The 25515-nt window shown below is 38.4% G+C and overlaps 1 long non-coding RNA gene across 5 annotated transcripts in view; it reads left to right on the top strand.

Annotated features, from left to right (window-relative positions):
* The window catches only part of LOC144296017 (uncharacterized), a 176637-nt gene that overhangs the window by 31955 nt on the left and 119167 nt on the right, over positions 1-25515 (top strand). For 3 of the 5 annotated variants that reach the window (XR_013363172.1, XR_013363162.1, XR_013363163.1), the window contains 3 exons: positions 6176-6363; positions 23076-23165; positions 25144-25227. This is a non-coding gene — a long non-coding RNA (uncharacterized LOC144296017). The remainder of the gene's footprint in view (positions 1-6175; positions 6364-23075; positions 23166-25143; positions 25228-25515) is intronic. The other 2 variants (XR_013363168.1, XR_013363170.1) reach the window with 2 other exon arrangements.

Raw genomic sequence — 25515 nt, 5'->3', positions numbered from 1 at the left:
TTCTAGCATCTGAGATTAGTGAACAGGAATATCTGAACCCTCCTGGCTCCCGCCATTAAAAGCAAGTCTCTGCCTCTCTAAGAATAATATTCTAACACAGTCTCTATAAGGCAGCTTAGGCTGTCATAACAAAATACTGTACACTGGGTAGCTTAAACAATAAACATTTATTTCTCACAGCTATGGAGGCTAGAACTCCAAAATTAGAGTGCCAACATGCCAGGTTCTGGTTAGGACCTGCTTCTTGGCTTGCAGATGGCCTCTTTCTCACTGTGTCCTCACAGGGCAAAAAAAAAAAAAAAAAGCAAGCTCTGTGGTATCTCTTCTTAGGTGTCTCTAATCCATTATGGAGGCTCCACTCTCATGACTTCATCTAAACCTAATCACCCTCCAAAGGCTTCACTTCCTAACACCATCACATTGGGGGTTACAGCTTCAACATATGAATTTTAGTGGGATGCAAACGTTTTGTCTTTAACAATCTCTAAATATAGGCAAGGGTTTCAGTTGCCCAGTAGTCACAAAACAGGCAGGAAAGACCTCAATCCTTATTCATCGCAGCAAGGGCTACTCCCTGCCTTATTTAAACTTCGTAGGGCAGGATCTCATCTGGCGTGAGATGCTGCTTCCTGGGAGCACTGAATTGTCAGACATGCAGGGAGTGTTGGGGTTGTCAGAATAGCAGGGGTGTTGAGAGTGTTGAAAATGTTGAAAATTTGGTGATTATTGGGAGACTTGGGAATATCGAGAGTCTTGGTAATGTTGGAAATTTGGGGGAATATTGGGAGTGTTGGGAAAGTTGGGAGTATCAGGAATATAGACTCTAATCCTTGTGGTGTTTAGATTTCCTGCTAGTGATAGTACATCTGTCATCAAGAAATATCTCCATAGCTAAGGAGACCTTAGTTGCAAACTTATCCTTTCTTGCTGGCTCCCACAACTGGGATGTGAGATACCAGTAGGCATTTCCCATTCTGTGACACATGATGTGCACTGTCACTTTGATGCCTTTGTATGTACTGTGCCTTCCTCCCAGCACACTGTCCCTGCTTTATCTTTCAGGAAAATTCTCACTCACTTCGAAGTCCTGGTTCTTATGTCACCTCCTTGTAAAGGCTTCTACAACCCTCTAGGCAGTAAGAACATTCATAGCTTAGCAACTTATTTTTATTATTTACTGCTAATATTGTACTATAATTAGACATTCTTTTTACTATAGTCTGAGCTCCTAAATATTTAGGCATTTGTCTTAGACTTTATTCAATGGAAGATGCTACTGGTGCCCTGCCTATGCCAAAGGCTATGTACTGCATGTACCTGAGGTTCTCTGCCCGAGCACTTGTGTTCTCATGTTGGGAGTGGAGTTGGACTCATTCACTCATGGGGCAAGCCAGGAATGGCAGGGTGTAGATACCCTGAAGCAGCCTTCAACCAGAGAAGTGTGTGGGGAGTTGTGAGAGAGAACCCAGCAACGAGCCTTGGTTGGGATGACTCTACACATGCTCATAGCCTTATCTCATAGTTGACTTCTGAGGACCCCAACTCAGACAGGTCTCAGAATTTAGTTCAATACCTGACTTCAATTAGGTTCTTAATAAATTTGTGCTGAATAGAATTAGCCCTGAAGTTGATCAGAAATCCATTCATTTATTTATGGATGCAATGAACATTTGAGAAATGTATCAGGTTTTAGAAACTGTGCTAGATGCAACATGATGAACCTAAATGATCATTTTAAGGAATCCAAAATCTAATGCAGGAAATTTTACATGCAAATACGAATCTTACTATCAGTTTTAGTTACCCCAAATTTAGCATCCGAACACAACAAACAGTTACTAACTTGCATAGTTTCTCTGGATCAGGATCCCAGTGAAGCTTGACTGGGTACCTGTCACTCAGGGACTCCCATGGGGTTGCAATCAGGCTGCCAGCTGGGGCTGCATGATCCAAAGGCTTGACTGGGCTGGGGAATCCACTTCAAAGGCAGACACTCACATGGCTGGAAAGCTGGTACTGGCTGTTAAAAGGAGGCTTAGTTCCTCCATGGGACTCTATGGGTTGCACATAGGATTCTATGTAGTCAAAAAAGAAGTGAGCCCTCTTGGCTTCCACTTTGCTAATCACCCTATTAATACCTTGAGTTCAGCAAGCACGATTGGCAGCATTTTATATCTTTCCTAGGCTTATTAGTAACTAAGAGATTAAAAATTCCTTATACACATAGAAGAGAGGGTTAGAGGCACAGAACCCTCGAGCACTTCACTTCCTGGGGAAGTTAGTATTTCTTGGAGGACCAAGGAGGAGGCCTTCTGATGCTTTGTCCTTGCTGTACCAGCTCTGAGCCCAGAACATGGCTGATCATCTGATGGTAAATGGCACAAAGTGGCTGAAAATGTGGGTGCTGGCTTGACTTTGGGGAAGTTATGTGGCTTCTCTTTGCCTCATTTTCCTTATGTGCAAACTAAGGGTGATAATAGTAGCTATCCCATGAAGTTGACTAGGGATGCAGTGGGTTAACACCCATGGAGCACTGAATGCCTGACATGCAGAGAACACTAGACACAGGGGATCTTTACTACTTCTCTGCTGCCCCTTTTGCTTGCAGGCAGAATTCTTCCACTGCTGTGATAGGTCATTCAGACAGACATCCCTTAAATAAATTAAGAATCAAGAATAGATCAATTAAGATTCAATTTACCAAATTGATATAATATAAACAAAGTAATTGATGTTATGGGCTTCATAATAATTATGTGTTCAGGTAGACATACAACTCACTTCTACCTGAAAGCACAATTTTGAAGCCCATAATACCAATTGCTTTGTTTATAAAATCAGACACATATGCCCCTTCCACACACACATACACAGCGCAGCAGCGTGGCAGGCTGTCATGTGCAATAGAAGTGGTCAAGTGAAGTAGAATTGAATGTTCCTTGGGATCAGAAACTGGGTCCCTGGATGAGGTCTTTAGTGTTTAAACAGTAGTGAAGGGACACAGAAACCTGCCAATGGTGTTTTGGACACAGGAACAGCATGGGCAGAGGTGTAGAGGGAAGACAGTTGACCAGGGCTGTCTGAATACCCCCTCTCAGGAAGAGAAGCTGTGATAACCACTCCTAAAGAGGCCCCTCCAGTGCTAATCAGGGTTTTGGTACTCATGAATATCTTCCTTGAGGCTATGGAGATACCAAATAGAAGGCATTCTTGGATTACATATCCAGCCTGCTTTAAACCAGGACCAGGGGCAAACGAAAAGCAAGGCTTCAGCTGAACTGAGATGAGCAGATGGCATTGCTGAAGAAGTAAGGTATCTAAAAGGCTGTGAGTGGAGTGGTCAGGCACAAAAAGGAGAGCAGGAAGCTAGCTCTCCAAGAGTAGAAGCTAGAGAGCCATCTTAGTTCACTCTGAGGAGCAGATTTGTTGTCTGGGCTTCCTGGTATGCAGGGTGGCAGGCAATGAAGAACCAGTAGGACAGGTTAGAGTTGTGGGTATGGCCTGAGAGAGAGAATGGAACAGGTAAGGGCGTGGGCTTGAGACCATAGTACCATGGGAGTTTTAGGAATTGGGGTGATGTTGGTGGGCTCAGAGGGGAATTTGGTGCTAGTCTTCCAATCCTCCTGTGACCAGGAGCCTGATGGAAGGGGAGAATTTGGAGCAGCATCCTGAGGAACAGTGCACAGGACACTCTCTCTGAGTCAAACATTCTTCCTTTCAGCTTGAGGTTCCTGCTCCAGCTGTTCCTAGTGGCTAATGCTCATTCCAGTGCTTGGTAACCACTGCCAGGCTCTGTCTTTCCTATTTTGCACTCGCTCCTTCTTCTGGGCAGATGCTGGCTCAGTCCCCCATGTGGCACTTGGCTTGAGGAGATTCAGGTAGCACTCTGGCTGTCCCTATGGACCCTCTAAGTGGATCTTGGCTTCCACCTTCGGCCCATTTCCTCTGAGCTCTGTGCTGTCAGGAGGCCATAGCTCTGCAAACCCATGTTTTTTTGGCTGAAGCTGATGAAACACTAGAGTCAGCTTTAATTTTTGATGGTGTGGTGGTTTGTAGACATGCTCCAATGGTTCCCACCACTCCCATTCTTCTCAATGCAAATCACTCTGTGGGCAAACAGAAGACCAGAGAGGCAGATCTGTGCCCTGTCCCCAGCTTTCAGTTCAGGAAGCTCAAGTGGATTTTCTCACTGTGAATGCTAAACCCCAACCATTGTGAGTATAAACTACTTTCTGTCAAGTCAAAGATGAATCTTCTTCTTAACCCAGTGTTCTCTGAAAAAGAGACTTGTTGATTTTATCTCTGGATATGTTAATAAGGAGATACTCCCCAGTCCCAGCTCTGCCATACTCTTACCTGTGTACTGGTGAGACTAGGCTAGACTAGGCTGTGGGGCAGGGTAAGGAGCCTGGAGGCTCCCCAGTACTTAAACTCCTAAAAATGGGCAGGGGCTAATAGGATGCAGCTCATCCACTGTCTCTCATCCACTTGTTTTTCTTATCATTTCCGCTATCTTAAGATGTCTATTTTCTTCTACTTTTATCTTTTATTAAAATTCTCTTTTGGATATTTTCCTAAGATAGGGTATATGGTTTATAACCCTGTGGCAGACCTTCCAAAGACTAAAGCTAACAGAGAGTAGATGTGTTGATAAAAGCAAGATGGAATCCTGATGACACTGGTGCTCTGGCTCTGGGACCTCTTAGCTTTATTAGCCAATAGTTCCCTTCTTGACTCAAGTTAGTTTCATTTCAGTTTCTTCAACAAAACAATTCAGACTAGGGATTCCTGGGTTGCTCAGTGTTTAAGCGCATCTGCCTTCAGCCTCAGGGCATGATCCTGGAGTCCCAGGATCGAATCCCACGTTGGGCTCCCTGCATGGAGCCTGCTTCTCCCTCTTCCTGGATCTCTGCCTCTCTCTTTCTGTGTATCTCATGAATAAATAAAATCTTTTAAAAAATCCAAACTATTACTACACATACACACACACATGAAATATCCTCTAATTAATTACATAGACATTTGTCAGACTTCTAGTATGATTACAGAATAGTAGTAGATGCAGGAGGAGATGCAAATTAATATAACATTCATCCATTCCTCTCAAAGAAGTTATATTCTTGTTGGTGAGGCAAGACATATTTCAGATTACAGAATATGAGATTCAAGTAACAAATCAATCCAGAAGAGGTGATTAGTGCCAGAATGAGTCTTTAAGTGATGGTCTTTTTCTTTGGGTTTTAGGATAATAACAATGGTGAGATTTGAAAGTCATTTTTCACTTAAAGCATTTACCCTGAGGTAGGAGAGATTCAAACACTCATTTTTCTGCAAAAAAAAAAAAAAAAAAAAAAAAGAGGTCCAGGGTAGAAAAGATCCACGCAAGATCTACTGTAAATTGTTAGCAGATCTAGGACCCAACCCTGACCTTCTTATTCTATTAAAGTATGGTGCCACTCTACTTTGCTTTACGCTTAGATTTTATCTGTTCAGATATAACAGCGATGTAGATATCTAGGCATATCAATGATAAAAACATTACTGAATATTTATATTCACAATTCTCATCTTCATCATCAAATAATTACTAAGTACTAAATTATGCAAATTGAGTCCAATCTCTACATTACATATTTGTAAGGATGTTAGATCAATTATGATCATTGTATTAATTTGCTAAGGTTGCTGTAACAAAGTACCACAGACCAGGTGACTTAAACAACAGAAATTTATATGCTCACAATTCTGGATGCTGGAAGTCTGAGATTGAGGTTTTAGCTTGTTGGTTTCTTCTGGAGCCTCTCTCCTTGTCTTGAAGACAGCATCTCTGTGTGTCTCACATGGTCTCTCCTCTGTATGCATCTGGGTTCTGATCTCTTCCTATAATAACCTCCATCACAAATTGGTTAGGGCTTATCCTAATGACCTCATTTTAACTCAAGCACCTCATTGAAAGATTCTATCTCCAAATCAGTCACTTTCTGAGGTACTGGGACTTAGGACTTCAACATATGAATTTCAGGAGGGGGGTACACAATTTAGCCTATAACAGTTATTTTAAAATTTCAAGATAATATAAAAAGAAAGAAAAGAATATTAAACATCATAAGAACAAAAGATTCCAAATTTAAGGTAAAAAGTAAAGAGGACTTAATCTTGGGCTTTTGTATTGCAGTGCTTCATATGCTGAGGATTTCACCTCTGCACATGCAAATTGCCCCCTTCCATCTGATCAAAACCTTTTAGACTTCAGCCTGGCACTCCTTCCCTCTGTCAGCCTCCAGTCAACAAGAACTCTGCATCACCCATTCACAGATGCTCAGGAGCATCACATGGCTGAAACCATGATAGGCCACAGAATATGTGAGACCCCTTATCTCTACTCATGTGGTTTTGTTGTTTTCAGAGAATAATAATGTATACATTAATTAATGTATTAATAGATTGTATATTAACAGATTATGCACTAATGTAATTAATATTTTATAGTTAATAATTATATTACTTATGTTTTAACAATTAATACATACTTATGAATAAGTGAAATTATGTTTTTAGGTTATATTAACATAATTTATCATGTTATACTAATATGAAATGAATACTTTTATTTAATATATAGTAATTATATATTATACATAATATGCATTTATATGTAATCTATATTTTCTTATATGTAAATTTATGTGCCAATATATAATATGATACCTTTATATTATCTTTATTATATCATATAGAGTTACATTTTATACATATATTTTTAAGATTTTATTTATTTATTTGACAGAGAGAGAGAGAGAGAGAGAGAGAACAGTGGGAGGAGCAGCAGGCAGAGGTAGAAGGAGAAGCAGGCTCCCTGCTGAGCAGAGAGCCCATGAACCTTGATCACACACCCTGGGATCATGACCTGAACTGAAGGCAGATGTTTAACTCACTGAGCCACCCAAGCATCCCCTAGTTACATTTTATATTATATTGTATTATATATGGAAAATATAATGATTAAATATCATATTTAATATGTATAACACATATCAATATATTATATTAATAATTAACATTATTATTTTATGATTATTATAAACATATTGAATATTTAATAAACTTAATATACACTTAATACATAAATATTTTACCAGATATTTATATATGTTATATATTAATATGTCATATTTACTATATTGACATTAGCATATACTATATTAATTTAAAATATGTAATATTTATATATAAGTTATATATTATACTATATAATTACTATATACCAATCATATAGCTAGGTCTTTAAACACTATCTCTGTATCCTTGAATGTTACTACATTAACTATGAACATACATTTGACCCTGGGTAGGCACTTAGCTTTTCTGAGCCTCAACTTCCCTATTTTTAAAATGACAATACCTTCCTGCCTGTTAGAAAGAACAGCAATGGCAATGGTGGATGTGACATAAGGATGAAATCTATTAAAATTTCAAATCACATAATAAGGATGAATCCCTACCCAGAGATTGCTGATGTGGAGCACTGTGGCAATGCCAGGGCTATGTCCCTGCAGAAGAATCATGGCTCCATTTGTTACAAAGAGACCATGATAGGTGCCACTTGCAGATAACATAGAAACTGTGAAGAGGAATTATAGTTTGATTAAATTGGGCATACAACTGCATCTTGTTCTGTGACTCCTAAAACAAGTATCAATTTACTTATGTTTTGTTCGGCTGTTCATGGGGAAGGCTGCTCTCAACACTTACATCACAATGAGGTGAGTGACACCAGGTGGTTTTGTTTGGGAAATTAGAAGCTTGAGGTTTATAATAAAAAAAAAAATGGGTAGGAGGAAATGTGTTAGCAGAAAATCTTGGAGAGAATTAGTAAGTTCCTTGGCTGCTCCTAAGGCAAGTGCTTAAAGCCTCTACATCTTCCTCTTCTCAAAGCAAGTTCAGCAGAAGATACAACATGTTCATTTGCCACCAGTGAGATCAATTATTTGAATTTCTAACACAGAATAGAAATGAGGAATATGGAAAAAAAGGAAATGAGGAAGATAGGGTTTAAGTTCAAAAGGCTGTTAAAATGGAAATCTCTGAAGAAAAATTGTTCCCACTATTACATTACTAAACATATTTCTAATATAAACAAAAGACACTGGCTTTGGGTTGAGGTCTGTAAGCAGACACTGATGAGGCCCATATCAGGTGCTGCTTCTAGTCCTGAGATTGTGGTTCTCATATTGCAAAAAGACATTTGAGGTCATATAGGTTACACACCTTCCTGTATGCTTCTGCTTCCCCAGCAGCCATGTTAAGGGTGAGCTTGAAGAAGGTCCAGACAACACCTTGGGTCTAAATGAGGGAGAAACTGGAACTTTTCATTGGTGTTATAATTATTTGGTTTGTTAACTGTTTTGTGTTGAACTTAATAAATAATAACTTATTTAATTTAAATAAATACTATTATATGCATGTTTGATTTTAATATACAAATGTTTACATATTTGTAAACATTTAAAATACCTTATATTTGGTCATAATGTGTGTTTTTTTTTTTAAGATTTATTTATTCATGAGAGACCACACAGAGAGAGGCAGAGACATTGGCAGAGGGAGAAGCAGGCTTCCTGCAGGCTCGATCCCAGGACTCGATCCCAGGACTCTGGGATCATGACCTGAGCCAAAGACAGACAGACGCTCAGCCCACTGAGCCACCCAGGTGCCCCTGCTCATTTTTGATACATCCATTTAGATCAAATAAAGAATGATCATGTCACAAAAGGGGGACTTTTTTTGTCCTAAATGGGAATTGTCAAGAGGCCTCAAGAAAGATAAGGTGACAGATGGCATATTTCCATAACTACACATCACTGCTTAAAATCTATCTCTCAGTAGAGAACTTCAAAAGTAGATTTCTTGAGACATATTTTTTCAGTATGAATGTGTTTCTTCTGCTGTAGAGAAATAACATCAAATGCATATATCGACATTGCAATAAAGAAACAAACTATTAGATAAGAAAATCCAGAATGGTGGATAGATGGGAGGGGTTGGGATTCTCAAATGAAAACAAAGAGAGGCAGCCCCCCCCCCTTTTTGAGAAGTATCTGTACTTGCTTTATCTCATCCTCACGGTGGTATTTAAAAGAATAGAAGAGTAATTTCATGCTAATAGGACTGGACAAAAAAGCTCTGTCTAGCATGGCACTGTCCTCAGGTTGGGCTGGGAGGAAAGTATTCTCTCCTGCAGTGAGTTCATTTATATTTTAAATATCTGCTAGACTATGGCAAAATGACTCCCTCTTAATCATCACTATTGAGAATGAATAAATACATGCATTTATCTTGCACGTGGTAATTGGCTGCAAAGTATTCAGCAATCCTTTCATTAGGGTGATGAGATCCAAATATAGATGGCAAGTATGTTTATTGGAAACTAATAGACTCATCTGAAGTGTAAAAAAGTCCTGTAAATGTAGTGGTTTGCAGAGATGTGTGTGTGTATAAGGTAGACATGTGTGCACAAGCATGCATATGTGTTTTACAGGGAGCAGTAGGAAGGAAGAAAGCTAATCATTCATTCTCCTGCCACTTTAAGTTCTTCTTTGGAATGAAGATGCGTACCCAGTGTAATTCACTTCTTTTGGTATAATCAATGAGTGGTTTTTCCACTCTTCCTTCTAATGTTTGAGTTTGAGATCCCACTGAGTAGTCTCTGTTTCTGTGAGCACCATGATGGGTTACAGACATCAGTGGGTACCCCTGTGTGCCATTTAAAAAGTGCTGCACCACTGTGTTCCTCCTATCTGCATCTCAGATTGGCTTTGAATAATTACAATTGTATATTCAGGGCTCTCACTTGGATCTTACTAGGAGTGGTGCAACAGGCAGCATTTTGGTTTCCATGACCCCCAACACTCGCCATCGGATGCTACACTTGTGAATATGTCACCACAGCAACAACAACAACAACAACAAAAATAAATACAGATTTCAGTCCCTGGAAGTGGGGTGCTTCTGAAAGAAATACCTAAAAATGTGAATGCCGCTTTGAAATCAGGCAGTGGCCAGAAGCTGGAGGGATCTCGAGAAGCCTAATATTAGTAAAAACCTTGACTGCCTTGGACAAACTATTAACAGAGATACGGATGTTAAGGATTCTGGTAGCAAGGACTTAGAGGAGATGAAAACCTTTGTACAAAACCCCCACGTTCCCTCAGAGGATGCCTAAGCATCACATATTGATAAAAATATGCATGTTATGCTGCTGGTGGGAATACACAGAGCAGGCTCGGGAATGCTGCACATAAAGGCTCAGAAGAGAGTGAGGAAATGTGCTTGGAAACTAGAGGAAGAGGAGCCCTGTCATGTATTGGCAAAGAGCTTAGTGAAATTGTGTTTGGCAGTTATGCAGAAAACAGAACTTGTAAAAGACAAGCTTGGTCATTTAACTGAGAAGATCCTCAAGCTTGGTATTAAAGGTACAGCCTTATTTTCATCTTGCTGTTTATAGTGAAAGGTGAGGAGAGTGAGAGAAATTGAGGGAAGACCTGCCAAGCAAGAAATGAGAAGGATTGGATGGCTTGGAAAATCGGCAATCTCTCCAGATAGCAAAGCCACTTCAAAGAAGAAATTCACTGTCAGGAATGCAACCTCTAGAGACATGCAGAGTATGGCTTTTTTTTTAATTTATTTTTATTGGTGTTCAATTTGCCAACATATAAAATATCACCCAAGAGCTCATCCCATCAAGTGCTATTTTAACCTTTGGCTTCAGAAGGACCAGAAGGCTTGGCTTTATGAAAAGGTGATTCCTTAATACAAAAGAGTTTGGGAAGAGATTGAGAATGTGGGAAGTCAGTAATTTCAACAAATTCAGGAGAAGAAAGTACAAAAAATTAATATTATTATGTCCATGACAGTGAAACGAGTAAAGTCCACAGTACAACTTTTACCAAGTAGAACTGAAGGTCCATTCAAGACCAAGACCTGCCTCTTTATCTCAGTTGTCCTGATTTTGGTTTCTTCCTTATGCTCATAATGTCATAACTGAAAGACTGTGTGCAAATAAGAGAAACTGAAATTGAAGCAGAGCCAACCAGAGCTAAGAAATTCTATCATAGGGGAAGGAATTTGAGGGAGCTTGATAATGTAAAAAAACAAAAAACAAAAAACAAACAAACAAACAAAAAAAAGGGGAAGTGAGAGATGATTTGAAATATGTGTCAAAGGATTACATTTGCCTGCAGACTCAGGGGAACTCATGGGTACAAGGTACTCTTGCCATTCCTAGGACTAGAGTCAGATAAGTGTAAAAAATAAATCACATCATTATGTAGCCACATCTTTTTGCTTCTTTTACTTGTCAGCAGCAGGTGCTGCCAGGAAGGACCCGGGGCTTGCAAGAGACAAAAACTCATTCTACTGGTTCCTGATGTCAATCATCTTGGGATTGATGCTATCTGGATAGTTGGAGCTTATAATGTGTTTCTGCATTGTCTGAGATGATCGTATGGTTTCTTTCTTTTATTCTGTTAATATGGATAATTATATTGATTGATTTTTGAATATTGAACCAAATTTACATTCCTGGGGTGAATCTTACTTGGTTGTGATGTATTATACCTTTTCATACTGTCTGACTTTGATTTGCAAATATTTTGTTGAGGATTTTTGTGTCTATGCCCAAAAGGATATTAGTAGTATCTGGCCTCTTTGTCAAGGGTGGAAAGTGTTCCCAGTCTTTTATTTTCTGGAAGATATTTTATAGAATTAATATTATTTCTGCCTTAAAATGTTCATTAAAATTCATCTGTGGAAGCTTCTGGACTTGGACTTTTTTTTTCTTTGGAGATAAAAACTTTCTGTTACAAAAATTTTTTAAATTACTTCCTTTAATGGATATGAAATTATTTGGGTTATTTACATCTTGTGTGACTTTTGGTACTTTGTGCCTTTCAACAATTGATCCTTTTCATCTAAGTTGCCAAATTTATGGGTATAGAGTTATTTTCAGCATTCTTACCTTAGTTTTTTTATGTTTTCATCTTATGAAATAAATGCCCAAGAATGCAATTGCTGGGTTCAATGGTAATTGTATATTTGCTAAATGAAAACTACCAAAGGGCTTACCAGAGTAGCTGTTCCAGTTTTCGTTCCTTCCAATAATGGAGTGATCTAGTTTCTCTGCATCCTTGTCAGCATTTAGTATTGTCACTTTTTTGTTTTAGCCATTATGATAGTTGTACAGTGATATCTTAATGTAGTTTCATTTTGCATTTCCCCAATAGACAGTGATATTAAATATTTTGTGTGTGTGCTTATTTTCTGTCTGTATATCATCTTCAGTGAAATGTCTGTTTATATCTGCCTGTATGCAAATTGAGTTGGTTTTATTACTGTTGTGTTTTTAAGAGTTCTTTACATATTCTAGATACTAATCCTTTGTTGAATATGTTTTACAAGAATTTTCTCCCAGTCTGTAGCTTGTTTTTCCATCTCTTTCACAGGTCTTTTTGCAGAGAAAAATATTTTAATTTTGATGGGGACAAATTTTTAATTTTTTTCTTCTATGCATTATGCTTTTTTTTAAAATTTTTTATTGGTGTTCAATTTACTAACATACAGAATAACCCCCAGTGCCCGTCACCCATTCACTCCCACCCCCCGCCCTCCTCCCCTTCTACCACCCCTAGTTCGTTTCCCGGAGTTAGCAGTCTTTACTTTCTGTCTCCCTTTCTGATATTTCCCACACATTTCTTCTCCCTTCCCTTATATTCCCTTTCACTATTATTTATATTCCCCAAATGAATGAGAACATATAATGTTGGTCCTTCTCCGACTGACTTACTTCACTCAGCATAATACCCTCCAGTTCCATCCACGTTGAAGCAAATGGTGGGTATTTGTCATTTCTAATAGCTGAGTAATATCCCATTGTATACATACACCACATCTTCTTTATCCATTATGCTTTTAATGCCTAAGATGTCTTTTCTAGACCTAGATCCTAAATATTTCCTCCTATTTTTTTTATTTCCTTCTTTTTTTTTTTTACTTAAACATTTGACAAATGATTTTTATTGAAATGTGTAAAATTACAAAAAAAACAGGACTTTTCTTGAAGAGCCAGGGCATACATGGGTACCATTAAGGTGGTTGTGAATATTTGTTTTTCAATTGCAAACCAAGGCTATCTCTTCTTTTTTTCAGGCAATAGTTATACCTTTATTTTATTCTTTATAGTTTTCTTTTTTTACTTTTTTAAATTTAAATTCAATTTGCCAACATATAGTATAACACCCAGTGCTCATCCCATCAAGTGCCCTACTCAGTGCCCTTCACCCAGTTACCTTATCCCCCACCTACCTCCCCTTCCTCAACCGTTTGCTTGCTTCCCAGAGTTGGAAGTCTCTCATGGTTCGTCTCCCTCTCTATTTTTTCCCACTCAGTTCCCCTCCTTTCCCTTATAATCCATTTCACTATTTCTTATATTCCATGTATGAGTGAAACCACATGATGATTGTCCTTTTCAATAGACTTATTTCACTCAGCATGATACCCTCCAGTTCCATCTATGTTGAAGCAGATGGTGGGTACTCATCCTTTCTGATGGCTGAGTAATATTCCATTGTATATATAGACCACATTGTCTTTACCCATTCATTTGTGGAAGGGCATCACGGCTTCTTCCACAGTTTGGCGATTGTGGACATTGCTGCTATGAACATTGGGGTGCAGGTGTTCTGACATTTCACTACATCAGTATCTTTGGGGTAAACACCCAGTAGTGCAATTGCTGGGTCATAGGGCAGCGTTATTTTTAACTTCTTGAGGAACCTACACGCTGTTTTCCAGAGTGCCTGTACAAGTTTGCCTTCCCACCAACAGTGCAAGAGAGTTGCCCTTTCTCCACATTGCATGATACTGTATAGAGAAAACCCAAAAGACTCTACCCCAAGATTGCTAGAACTCATACAGCAATTCAGCAATGTGGCAAGATACAAAATCAATGCACACAAATCAGTGGCATTTCTCCACACTAACAATGACGCTGAAGAAAGAGAAATTAAGGAATCAATTCCATTTACAATTTACCCCAAACCATAAAATACCTAGGAATAAGCCTACCAAAGAGGTTAAGGATCTATATCCTAAAAACTACAGACCACTTCTGAAAGAAATTGAGGAAGACACAAACAAAGAGATGGAAAAACATTCCATGCTCATGGATTGGAAGAATTAATATTGTGAAAATCTCTATGCTCCCCAGGGCAATTTACACATTCCATGCAATCCCTATCAAAATACCATAGACTTTCTTCACAGAGTTGGAACAAATAATCTTAACATTTGTATGGAATCAGAAAGAGACTCTGAATAGCCAGAGGAATATTGAAAAAGAAAACCAATGCTGGGAGCATCACAATGCCAGATTTCAAGCTGTGTTACAAAGCTGTGATCATCAAGACAGTGTGCTACTGGCACAGAAACAGACACATAGATCAAAGGAACAGAATACAGAACCCAGAAATGGGCCCTCAACAATATGGTCAACCAATATTCGACAAAGCAGGAAAGAATATTCACTGGAAGGAGGATGATCTTCAATAAATGGTGTTGGGAAAATTGGACAGCCACATGCAGAAGAACGAAACTGGACCATTCTCTTACACCATACACAAAGATAAACTTCTGTGTTTTTTCTAAAAATTGTAGAGTTTTGGAATGCCTGGGTGGCTCGGTGGTTGAGTGCCTTTGGCTCAGGGTGTGATCCCAGAGTCTGAGATAGAGGAGTCCTACATTGGGCTCCTTGAGGGGAGCCTGCTTCTCCCCCTCTGCCGTGTCTCTGCCTCTGTGTGTGTGTATCTCTCATGAATAAATAAATAAAATCTTTAAAAAAAATAAAATAAAAATTAAATAGTTTTAACTTATATCTGTGATCCACTTCAAGTTTATTTTTGCATACAATATGAGGTCAAGGTCAAAGTTTACATTTTTGCCTATGGATGTTCCCACACCATTATTAGGAATATATTTCTTCAGTTGAATTGCATTTGCCAAGAAAACACAAAATTTTTGTCAAAAATTAGTTTAACATCTTTATAAGGGTGTATTTCTGAGTTTTTATTTTTTTAATTTCTTTTAATTTTTTTTTAAGATTGTATTTATTCATGAGAGACATACACAGAGAGAGAGAGAGAGAGAGAGAGGCAGAGACACAGGCAGAGGGAGAGCAGGCTCCATTCAGGGAGCCCGATGTGGGACCTAAACCTGGGACCCCAGGATCATGCCCCAGGCTGAAGGCAGATGCTCAACCACTGAGCCACCCAAGGATCCCTGTATTTCTGAGTTTTTAATTTTGATTTACTACTCTATATTTCTGCCTTTCCACTAGTACCATACTGTCTACATTACTGTAGCTATATATTAAATCTTAATATTGTATACATTTTTTCTCCCATTTTATTTTTCATGATTGTTTTTAGCTATTCTGAGGTTTGTACTTATTCATATAAATGAATAATACTGTCTACATCTACAAAAACCTTGCTGGGATGCTAATGGAAAACAAATTAATTTGGAGAGAAATTATCTTTATTATATTGAGTCTTTTAATCTATTAATATGGTACATCTCTCATTTATTTAGGTCTTCTTTGATTCTTTTATCAACATTTTTAATTTTCAGTATTCAGATCCTTTACATTTTTTGTTGAGTTTATACCCAAGCACTTCATTTTCTTTGGTGTGAATGTAAATGGTTTTACATTTACTTATTTATTATTTTAAAGATTTACTTATTTATTTTAGAGATAAGCATACAAGTGGGGACACAGGCAGAGGGAAAGAATCTAAGTAGACTCCCCACTGAGCTGGGAGCCCAAAGAAGGGCTCAATCCCAAGACCCATGAAATCGTAACCTGCGCTGAAACCAAGAGTCTGATTCTCAACTGACTGAGCCACTGAGGTTCCCCTAGTTTTACTTTTTTTTTTTTTTAGTTTTACATTTTTAATTGCAGTTTCTCCATTCCCCTTTTTAGTCAGGAGAAATGTGACAGATAGTTTTGTGTTGCTATTGTATCCTGCACCCTTGCTAAACTCAGTTCTTATTTATAGGTATTTATTTTTGTGATTTAGGTATTTAGGTATTTAGGTAGGTATTTATTTCTTGAGATTCTCTATGAAGACAATCATGTCATCTGCTCCTAGAGGCAGCTTTATTTCTTCTTTTTCATTCTGTATGTTTCTTCTTTCCTCCTCTTACTGCAATGGCTAAAACGTTTAGTGATGCATTGAATAAGAGTGTTGACAACAGATACTCTTGCCTTGCTCCTGATATTAGGGGAACAACATTCATGTTATCGTGATTCAATCATATCAACTGTAGGTTTCTTTAGATGCTCCTATTATGTTCAGGCAGTTCCCTTGTATTCCTACCTCACTGAGAATTTTTATAATGTATGGATGTTGGATTTTTGTCAATTTTTTTGTTTTTAATTCCTATTTTAGCCTATTAACATGGCCTGCTTTGTTGATTGATTTTAAATATTAAATCATCCTTACATTTCCGGGAAAAATCCAGTGGGCTATATAAAATTCTTTTTACAAATGTTTTAATTCAATTTGCTAATACTTTTGTTGAGAACTATTGCATTAAAATTCATAAGAGAGAAGAAGGGCGGGGCAAGATGGCGGAAGAGTAGGGTCCCCAAGTCACCTGTCCCCACCAAATTACCTAGATAACTTTCAAATCATCCTGAAAACCTATGAATTCGGCCTGGGATTTAAAGAGAGAACAGCTGGAATGCTACAGTGAGAAGAGTTTGCATTTCTATCAAGGTAGGAAGACGAAAAAAAAAAAGAAATAAAAAAGCATCCAAGGGGGAGGGGCCCCCGGTGAGGAACCAGGCTAAGTGGGGGCGGCGAGAGCCCCCAGAACAGGAGAGCCTCATCCTGGAAATGCAGGAGCTTCACCAATCTTCCAGGATGGAAAGGTGCTCGCAGGGAGCTCGGGCAGGATCCCAGGAGGGGTGGGGATGCCCTCAGGCTCCCAAGGACACTAACAGAGGACCTGCGACCCGGGGAGAGCGGGCAACACATCACGGCCGAGCTCCCAAAAGGGCTGGAGGGCACCCCTGGCGGGCTCAGGAGCAGCTCTGGTGGTTGTTACCGCTCTGGAGGGAGCTGTGTAGCTCTGAAGGGCGATTCCAGCGGTGCAGGCCCCAGAGCCCAGGGTGCTGGGGGACAGAGCCCAGGATCTGGCGCTCCCCCAGGGACAGACAGAGGCCGGGAGGACACAGGGCACTGAGGATGCTCCTGCCGCCGGTCCCCCAAGCTGTGCAGATCGGCGCCCCCCACCCCCAGAGCATCCAGGACCCTGCAGACTGAGAGCCGCGGTAGTTACTGCGGGAGCTGACTGCAGAGCTGGAGAGCTGGCTGCCGCCACTGTTGTTGTTCCTCCTGGTGTCACCTTGTCCCTGGGACTGAGCAGGGTCCTCATAGGATAAACAGCTCCCACTGAACCGTGCATCTGAAAGGGGGCTGGGAAGCTCCCCCAGGTGCACATACCTGAGAATCAGCACAGCAGGCCCCTCCCCCAGAAGACCAGCTAGAAGGACAGGGGAAAAGCAAGTTATTGACCAAACAGTGCTGGAAAATTCCAGAGGAAGTCAAGGGATTTACAGTATATAGAATCAGAGGATAATCCCCCTTGTTTTTTGTTTTCTGTTTGTCGCACCCCTTTCTTTTTCTTTTTTTTTTCTCTCTTTTTCTCCTTTTTCCAGTACAACTTGTTTTTGCCCACTCTGCACTGAGCAAAATGAATACAAGGAAAACCTCACCTCAAAAGAAAGAATCAGAAACAGTCCTCTCTCCCATAGAATTACAAAATTTGGATTACAATTCAATGTCAGAAATCCAATTCAGAAGCACAATTATAAAGCTACTGGTGGCTCTGGAGAAAAGCATAAAGGTTACAAGAGACTTCATGACTACACAATTTAGATCGAATCAGGCCGAAATTAAAAATTAAATGAGATGCAATCCAAACTGGAGGTCCTAACAACCAGGGTTAATGAGGTAGAAGAACAACTGGGTGACAAAGAAGACACATTGAAGGCAAGGAAGGAAACTGAGGGATAAAAGAGACAAACAATTAAAAGATCAAGAGGATACATTAAGGGAAATAAATGACAGCCTCAGAAGGAAAAATCTATGCTTAATTGGTGTTCCCAAGGGCGCCGAAAGGGACAGGGGACCAGAATGTGTATTTGAACAAATCATAGCTGAGAACTTCCCTAACTTGGGGAGGGAAACAGGCATTCAGATCCAGGAGATAGAGATTCGGCCCCCCTCCTCACAAAATCAAAAAACCGCTCAACACCTCGACATTTAATACTGAAGCTTGCATATTCCAAAGATAAAGAGAAGATCCTTAAAGCAGCAAGAGACAAGAAATCTCTAACTTTTATGGGGAGAAATATTAGATTAACAGCAAACTTCTCCACAGAGACCTGGCAGGTCAGAAGGGGCTGGCAGGATATATTCAGGGTCCTAAATGAGAAGAACCTACAGCCAAGAATACTATATCCAGCAAGGCTCTCATTCAGAATAGAAGGAGAGATAAAGAGCTTCCAGGATAGGCAGAAACCGAAAGAATATGGGACCACAAAACCAGCTCTGCAAGAAATATTAAGGGGGACTCTGTAAAAGAAAGAGGAAGTCCAAGGAAACAATCCACAAAAACAGGGACTGAATAGGTATCATGATGACACTAAATTCATATCTGTCAATAGTAACTCTGAACGTGAATGGGCTTAATGACCCCATCAAAAGGCTCAGGGTTTCAGACTGGATAAAAGAGCAAGACCCATCTATTTGCTGTCTACAAGAGACTCATTTTAGACATAAGGACACCTACAGCCTGAAAATAAAAGGTTGGAGAACCATGAACCATTCAAATGGTCCTCAAAAGAAAGCAGGGGTAGAAATCCTTATATCAGAAAAATTAAAGTTTATGCCAAAGAGTGTAGTAAGAGATGAAGAGGGACACTATATCATACTTAAAGGATCTATCCAAAAGAGGACCAAACAATCATGAATACTTATGCCCCTAATGTGGGAGCTGCCAAGTATATCAATCAATTAATAATCAAAGTTAAGACATACTTAGATAATAATACACTTATACTTGGTGACTTGAATGTAGCACTTTCTGCAAATGACAGATCGTCAAAGCACAGCATCTCCAAAGAAATAAGAGCTTTAAATGACACACTGGACTGATGGAGTTCACAGATATTTACAGAACTTTACATCCAAACGCAACTGAATACACATTCTTCTCAAGTGCACATGGAACTTTCTTCAGAATAGACCACATACTGGGTCACAAATCAGTCTTAACTGATACCAAAAGATTGGGATCATACCCTGCATATTTTCAGACCATAATTCTTTGAAATTAGAACTAAATCACAAGAAGAAGGTTGGAAAGATTTCAAAACCAAGGAGGTTAAGGGCCATCCTGCTAAAAATGAAAGGGTCAACCAGGAAATTATGGAAAAATTAAAAAGATTCATGGAAACTAATGAGAATGAAGATACAACTGTTCAAAATCTTTGGGATACAACAAAAGCAGTCCTGAGGGGGAAATACATCGCAATACAAGCATCCATCCAAAACCTGGAAAGAGCTCAAATACAAAAGCTAACCTTGCACCTAAAGAACCTGGAGAAAAAACAGCAAATAGATCCTACACCCAGCAGAAGAGAGTTAATAAAGATTCGAGCAGAACTCAATGAAATTGAGACCAGAAGAACTGTGGAACAGATCAACAAAACCAGGAGTTGTTTCTTTGAAAGACTTAATAACATAAATAAACCATTAGATAGCCTATTAGAAAGAATAGAGAAAAGACTCAAATTAATAAAATCATGAATGAGAAAGGAGACATCACTACCAATACCAAGGAAATACAAATGATTTTTAAAACTTATTATGAGCAGCTTTACGCCAATAAATTAGGCAATCTAGAAGAAATGGATGCATTTCTGGAAAACCACAAACTACCAAAACTGGAGCAGGAAGAAATAGAAAACCTGAACAGGCCAATAACCAGGGAGGAATTTGAAGCAGTCATCAAAAACCTCCCAAGACACAGAAGTCCAGGGCCAGATGGCTTCCCTGGAGAATTCTATCAAACGTTTAAAGAAGAAACCATACCTATTCTACTAAAGCTACTCTGAAAGATAAAAAGAGATGGAGTACTTCCAAACTTGTTCTATGAGGCCAGCATCACCTTAATTCCAAAACCAGACAAGGACCCTACCAAAAAGGAGATAATAGACCAATATCCCTGATGAACATGGATGCAAAAATTCTCAACAAGATGCTAGCCAATAGGATCCAACAATACATTAAGAAGATTATTCACCATGACCAAGTGGGATTTATCCCTGGGATGCAAGGCTGGTTCAATACTAGTAAAGCAATCAATGTGATTGATCAATTCAGCAAGAGAAAAAACAGGAAGCATATGATCCTCTCAATAGATGCAGTGAAAGCATTTGACAAAATACAACATCCATTCCTGATCAAAACTCTTCAGAGTGTAGGGATAGAGGGAACATTCCTTAGCATCTTAAAAGCCATGTAGGAAAAGCGCACAGCAAATATCATTCTCAATGGGGAAACACTGGGAGCCTTTCCCCTAAGATCAGGAACGAGACATGGATGTCCCCTCTCACCACTGCTTTTCAACATAGTCCTAGAAGTCCTAACCTCAGCAATCAGACAATAAAAAGAAATAAAAGGCATTCAAATTGGCAAAGAAGGAGTCAAACTCTCCCTCTTCGCAGATGACATAGTACTGTACATAGATAACCCAAAAGACTCCACCCCAAGATTGCTAGAATTCATACAGCAATTCGGCAGTGTGGCAGGATACAAAATCAATGCCCAGAAATCAGTGGCATTTCTATGCACTAACAATGAGACTGAAGAAAGAGAAATTTAGGAGTCAACCCAATTTACAATTGCACCCAAAAGCATAAGATACCTAGGAATAAACCTAACCAAAGAGGTAAAGGATCTATACCCTAAACACTACAGAACAATTGTGAAAGAAATTGAGGAAGTCAAAGAGATGGAAAAATATCACATGCTCATGGATTGGCAGAATTAATATTGTGAAAATATCAATGTTACCCAGGGCAATTTACACGTTTAATGCAATCCCTATCAAAATACCATGGAGTTTCTTCAGAGAGTTGGAACAAATCTCCTTACGAGTTGTGTGGAATCAGAAAAGACCCCGAATACCCAGGGGAATATTTAAAAAGAAAGCCATATATGGGGGCATCAAAATGCCAGATTTCAAGTTGTACTACAAAGCTGTGGTCATCAAGACGGTGTGGTAGTGGCACAAAAACAGACACAGAGATCAATGGAACAGAATAGAGAATCCAGAAATGAGCCCTGAACTTGATGGTCAACTAATATTCCACAAAGCAGGAAAGACTATCCACTGAAAAAAAAGACAGCCTCTTTTGTAAATGGTGCCAGCACTACCCTGTCTTAATTATCAAAGCATTATAATATGTCTTGATATCCAATAAACAATTCTTCACATCTTGTTCTTCTTGAAAAGTATTTGGGCTATTCTTGACATTTTGCATTTCCATAAAAATTGGAGAGTTGGTTTTTCAAATACCATGGTGGGGAAAGCTATATACATTTGCTTGAGATTGCGTGAAATTCACAGGTCAAGTTGAAGGAGAATTTGCATTTTAAAGTATTCACTTTCCAAACTCTGATCAAAGTATTTTCCAAACTCTTTTTATTTCTGTTCTCTTTCTCTCTATTTTTAAAATTTTATTTTTTTATTTGAGAGAGACATGGAGAAAACATGAATGGAGAGAGGTGGAGGGAGTGAGAGAAGTAGACTCCCCACTGAGCAGGGAATCTGACATGGGGCTCAGTCCTAGGACTCACTGAGATCATGATCTGAGTCAAAACTGAGAGTAAAAAGAAAAAAACAAAAAAAACAAAACAAAAAAAAAACAAAAACTGAGAGACGCTTAACTGACTGAGTCACCCAGGCATCCCTCTCATTTTTTAATTGGATTCTTTGATCCATCTTTCCTTTTTCCCTTCCCTTCTTCCTTCCTTCCTTCCTTCCTTCCTTCCTTCCTTCCTTCCTTCCTTCCTTCCTTCCTTCCTTCCTTCCTTCTCTCTCTCTCTCTTTCTTTCCTACTGAGTTGTAGTAATTCCTTTTATCTTTGGATATTCATCTTTATCAGATATTAATTTTTATCAAATATTTTTCTCCCATTCTGTACATTTCATTTTCACTTTGGTGATTGTGTCTTTTGCTGTGCAGAAACTTTTAGTTTGATGTAGTTCCTTTTGTCTATTTTTGCTTTTATTGCCTGTGCTTTTGATGCCATATGCAAGAAATCATTGCTCTAACCAAGGTCAAGAAGGTTTTTCTCTGTTTTCATCTATGAGTTTTATGTCTTTTTTTTAAAATCTTTAATCCATTTTGAGTTGATTTTTCTGTATGGTGTAAAGTAGGGGTCTAATTTCATTATTTTGTATATGGATATCCAATTATCCCACCAGCATTTATTGAGGAGACTGTTCATTCTCTATAGTGTATTCTTGCCCTTCTACCCTTGTTGAAGTTCAGTTTACCATAAATACATGGATTTATTTCTAGGTTATCTATTCTATTCAAATTCAGTATAGTTGCAGAATACAAAATTAACATATGAAAATCAGTAGGTTTTCTTTACACCAACAATGAAGTATCAAAAAAGGAAATCAAGTAAACAATCCCATTTATAATAACAAAATAATAAAGTACTTAGGAATAAATTTAAGCAAGGTGCTGAAAGACTTCTACACTGAACTATATATAACACATTGAGGAAGCAGATTCAAAGTACATGAATAAATGGAAACACATCTCATGTTTGCTAATCAGAAGAATTAGTATTGCCAAAATTTTCATTATATCCGAAGCAATCTACAGATTCAATGCAACCCTATCAAAATTCCAATGGCATTTTTTTTTTACAGAAATAGAAAAGATAATCCTAAAATTGTTATGGAACCAGAAGAGGCCCTGGATAGGTGAAATGTTCTTGAATAAGAAAAACAAAGCAGAAGGTATCACACTTCTTGATTTGAAAATACACTACAAAGCCATAATAATCAAAACAGTATGGTAGGGATCTCTGGGTGGCACAGCGGTTTAGCACCTGCCTTTGGCCCAGGGCGCAATCCTGGAGACCTGGGATTGAATCCCACGTCAGGCTCCCGGTGCATGGAGCCTGCTTCTCCCTCTGCCTATGTCTCTGCCTCTCTCTCGCTCTCTCTCTCTGTGGCTATCATAAATAAATAAAAATTAAAAAAAAAAACAGTATGGTAATTTTATAATTTATGCTATTTTAAATGATATCTGTTTAAGACTTATTTTCTACATGAATATTTATCTCTAATAGATAAATATTTTTCTTCTTTACATAAACCTTATGTTCTTATCAAGCTAAAAAATTTAAAAATAATTTCATAGAAATTTCTCCAACTGTCCCATAAATGTCTTTTTAGAATTGGTTTATTCAAATTAAAATCTCAAAAGTTACATGTGTTATACATTTGGCTGGTATGGTTTTGAAGTTTATTGTCTTCTATAACAGACTTCCTACCTTTTTTAATGTCAATAATTTATTGGTGAGATGGGTCAATTGTATTGTAGATGTCTTGCATTTTCAATTGGCTGATTCCTTATTGGTGTCCTATAATGTGTCTTTTCTTGCCCACCCCCAACATCTTCCTCACCCAATTTCATGTAAATTGGCTTGATTTGATTACAGTTTCACTTCTGGGAAATAATATATCACAGATACTGTGAAGTTCCTGTGGAATCACATCAGGAATTTTCCCAGTTTTAATAATGCTAGAATTGATCTGTTTGTGTGTTTGTGTATTATTGGACTGATCCTTCCTTGATAAAGTTATCTATCAATCTTTCACATAAAATTGATTTTGCATTCAGTGATGATGACTACCTAGATCTGCTTTGAACTGGATTGTGCCCTCCCCGTTCATGTGTTGAAACACTAACCCAAAAGTGATGGTATTTGGAGTTGGGGATTTGAGGAGATAAATAGATTTAGCTGAGGTCATGAGGGTGGGCCTTTATTAATGGTATTAGTGACCTTATAAAGAGAGACAATAGAACATGCTTTCTTTTTCCCACTCCCATATAAGCCAAAAGGAGAAGCCTCAGAAGAATTCAACTCCGCTGACACCTTGATCTGAGACTCCAAGGCCCCAGAACTGTGAGACAATTAAGTTATGTTTAATCCACCTAGGCTGTGTTTTTGTTTTTGTTTTTTTAAGATTTTATTTATTCATGAGAGACACAGGAAGAGAAAGAAGCAGAGACACAGGCAGAGGGAGAAGCAGGCTCCATGCAGGAAGCCTGATGTGGGACTCATCTGGGGTCTCTAGGATCCCTGGGCTGAAGGCGGCACTAAACCACTGAGCCAGGTTGCCTTAGATATTTTACTTTTTGATGTACAAATCATTTCCCTTAGGTTTTCAGATTGGCTTCTATGTTCTTTTGACATGGATTTATCAGTCTTTGAAAGCTTACTTGTTTTCTGGCACAAAAAGAAGTTCCAGTGGGATCCCTGGGTGGCTCAGCAGTTTTGACAAGAATAAGTTTTCACTCATTCTGCTATACATTTATAATAATTTTGAAACCATATTAATACTAAAAATTATGCTACTGAAAAACATTCTTTTATAGTTCTATTTTTGTAAAATCACTTTATATCACTATATATCACTAAGGACATAGAATGAAAATATTATGGTTTGGAGGCACTGGAAATAATTCTTCCTTTGGGATTATATTACCACCTTCTACACAATCAGTATCAGACATGTTGGTCCTTACTGATGGACATTCTGGTGGCTTGCAGTCTTTTGCTTTCATAAATAGTTCTGCAACAAATAACCTTGTGCATATGTCATTATATATTTTGCCAATTTGTTTTAGGAATAGATTCCTAGACATTGGATTTCTGGCTAAAAGATACAGATTTTTTCTTGATTTTTGTCTGATTCTCCTCCATAGGCACTGGGATTGTGAGTGTCTTTTCCCACACTCTTATCAATAGTGTGTATATTGTTAGACTCTTGGGATTTGCCAGTCTGATAGGTAAGTAATATAACATCCCAGTATAGTATTAATTTGTATTTTCTAATCATGAGCAATTTTTTTTTATGTTTTAGGAAACATTTGCATTTATTTTACTGTGAATTGTTTCTTCATATCATTTCAATGGGATTGTTTGTCTCTTTATTCTAATTTTAGGAGCATTTTTTTTTAGCATTTTAATATAAGGCTTTAAAGTCTTTGCCTGTGATTAAGTTGCAAATGTTTCCTTCAATTTGTCCATAGTTTTATTATTTTATTTATGGTATTGTCATGTCTTTTGAAATTTTA

Source organism: Canis aureus, chromosome 2 (genome assembly GCF_053574225.1).
Source record: "Canis aureus isolate CA01 chromosome 2, VMU_Caureus_v.1.0, whole genome shotgun sequence".
Lineage (NCBI taxonomy): Eukaryota > Metazoa > Chordata > Mammalia > Carnivora > Canidae > Canis > Canis aureus.
This window is presented reverse-complemented; position numbering and strand designations above follow the sequence as displayed.